The sequence below is a fragment of the Gavialis gangeticus genome, unplaced genomic scaffold (genome assembly GCF_001723915.1).
Source record: "Gavialis gangeticus isolate Ggan-Ray unplaced genomic scaffold, GavGan_comp1, whole genome shotgun sequence".
Classification (NCBI taxonomy): domain Eukaryota; kingdom Metazoa; phylum Chordata; order Crocodylia; family Gavialidae; genus Gavialis; species Gavialis gangeticus.
The window spans coordinates 14,732,162-14,734,429 of record NW_017729011.1 but is presented as its reverse complement, the minus strand read 5'-3'; the positions used below and the strand labels follow the sequence as shown (position 1 = coordinate 14,734,429).

Here is a 2,268-nt window from a genome sequence, read left to right as displayed (position 1 = left end):
ACCCCTCTCCTCGCTCGAGGGCGGCGGGCGCAGGGCCGCTGCACCTGCCTCTAACAGCTGCGGCGGGAGGAGGAAGGGAGCTCGGCTCTGACCCGCCCCGGCCTGGCGCGTACCCCCGTCCCAGCTCACCGGGTCTGTGCCGGGTCCAACTCAGCTCAGCTCCTCACGACCCTCACACACTGACTACTCGCGCTGCCCGCCGCGGCCCTTTTTATAGGGCGGCCGGGGGTGACGTCAGCGCCGCAGAGCGCGCCCTGGGCACGGCCCGAGCCGAGCTGCCTCGGAGCGAACCGGCGCTCGCGGGCCCCGCCCACGAGAGGTGGCGCAGAGCCGAGGCGCTGCCGAGGGAAGCCGGAGAAAGACGAGAGGTTCCGGAAAGAGACGAGCGGCGCGGGAGGGGCGGCCTGGGCGCAGGGCGGAGGCCGGGGCTGTGGTGCTCTGGGGCAGAGCTGGTTTCATTTATTGCGCCGGAAAGCTGCTGCGAAAACTCAAATTTTGTTGGGGGTTGATGGTCTGTTTTTGCGAAAGCTGTTTTATTTATTTTTTATTACTATTCTTCCATTCATTTGTGCTAGTCCTTTTGAACCATGCCGCAGCAGAGATATAAAGAACAAAACAACATTTACAGCACTGTCACCCTTAGGAAAAGCTTGCATTTCTACCGTGACCCAGAAGCAGTTGTAGGTGTAGGAAAAGGAAGGATCAAGCAAGGACATATTGATGCAAAATGAACGATGCAAGGTCAAAATGCCAGAAAGGACACACTCGAGTCGAGCCCAGAATTTCACCAGAGCTCAGGGCTTCCACCAGCAAAGAGACTTCCATTTCGTTTTCTTTTAGGAGCGTTGCTATGACAAACTAAAACCAAAGCAAGAAAGCCAAATAGGAAAGCCAGTCCTGCTCAGGAGAAGTACCCTAAATAGACCATACATATATTAGGGAGCAGACTCTTATGGGTAAGGACTTTCTTGTTGAAAACATTGAGAACTGCAGAGGAGAACATTAAATTGTAGGACAAAAATCTGCCACTGATGGTATATCAGAACCTGCCTGGCTGCAATGCAACCAACTGTGAGTCAGTAATTGCGATTGGATCAGGTCCTACATGCACAGAGGTTCCCACATGAATATTTAAAATAGAGATAATTTAAATACACTCATGCTTATAAAAAAAAAAAAAAATCACTGTTTGGATTTCTTATACCTCAAGACATCCTGATACTGCAAGATGGTCTATGCTCAAAAAACTGTTAAATAAACGGTGAAAGCAGATACAAGAAAACTAGAGAATTGATTTACATCAGGCAGTACAGCCCAACATTTCTGAGCTACTTCTAAAAAGGCTACGTACATAAACGCTTATCATAACCAAAATAAAGATGTTTTTAAACTAAAAGCTTGTACTGAGTACATATGAAAAACATTCAAGAGGCAAGGAGTTTTGAAACTAAGGCAGAGAAAAGCCCACTATCTTTGGTTATTTATCAAAAGCAAGCACATATATTACCAAAATAATTTCTACTTGTAACTTGGAGGGAAGCCATCCCATCTTTAGTAATGTTATAAAACATGATCCACATTTTAGAAATTAGCTAAATAAAATCTTTAATATTTACAACAGTATAAAAGACAATTGATTCAAGATGGCTAAACAATATCATTAATGACATTATGAATATCTGACAGTTAATACAATCTTATTTCTTCTGTACAGAAAGAACTGTTATGCAAAAATAAGCAATGAATAAGATTTATCAAGGCACTAATACGACTTGAGCACATAACTGCTCTTTATGCCTTTGAAATTCTCCCCAAAATATCCTACAACTGTCAGTCTTGCCAAACACATACAAAGTCAGGCCTCAAAAACCACAAAATGGGCTTACAAATCAATAAATAAAACACTAAATTTTTTATTTATGTTTTGGTTTGAGCCTCTCCAAGCATTTCTCAGGAACTTTGAGAAGTAGAAACTTGCTATTAAAAATTATGAAATCTGATTTTCCTCACATGATCATTCGACTCCAAAAGCAACAGCTTTAAAAAGATAAATACCACAAATAAAACTGCATAGTTTGGTAAAACTGAGCTATGCATTGAGTTAAATCTCCTCCTGAAGAAAAAGGAAAGGAAAAGGAAAAAAGAAAAGAAAAATCAAGCTAGATTGCGTGCCAAGAACACAGTTTTTCCACTTCCTGGAAGAATTAATTCTAGAAAGTTTAAGCTTTTAGATGCATATTATTAAACACTGTAGCTTAAGCACTGTCA

At 42.9% G+C, this 2,268-nt stretch overlaps 1 protein-coding gene across 1 annotated transcript in view; it reads right to left on the bottom strand.

The window, feature by feature from the left end:
• SPTAN1 (spectrin alpha, non-erythrocytic 1) overlaps positions 1-205 on the bottom strand; it is a 66,655-nt gene extending 66,450 nt beyond the window's left edge. Inside the window, exon 1 of the mRNA XM_019510590.1 lies at positions 130-205. The gene's annotated coding sequence lies outside the window, so the exon portion shown is untranslated. The remainder of the gene's footprint in view (positions 1-129) is intronic.
• Between the last annotated feature and the right edge of the window lie 2,063 nt (positions 206-2,268).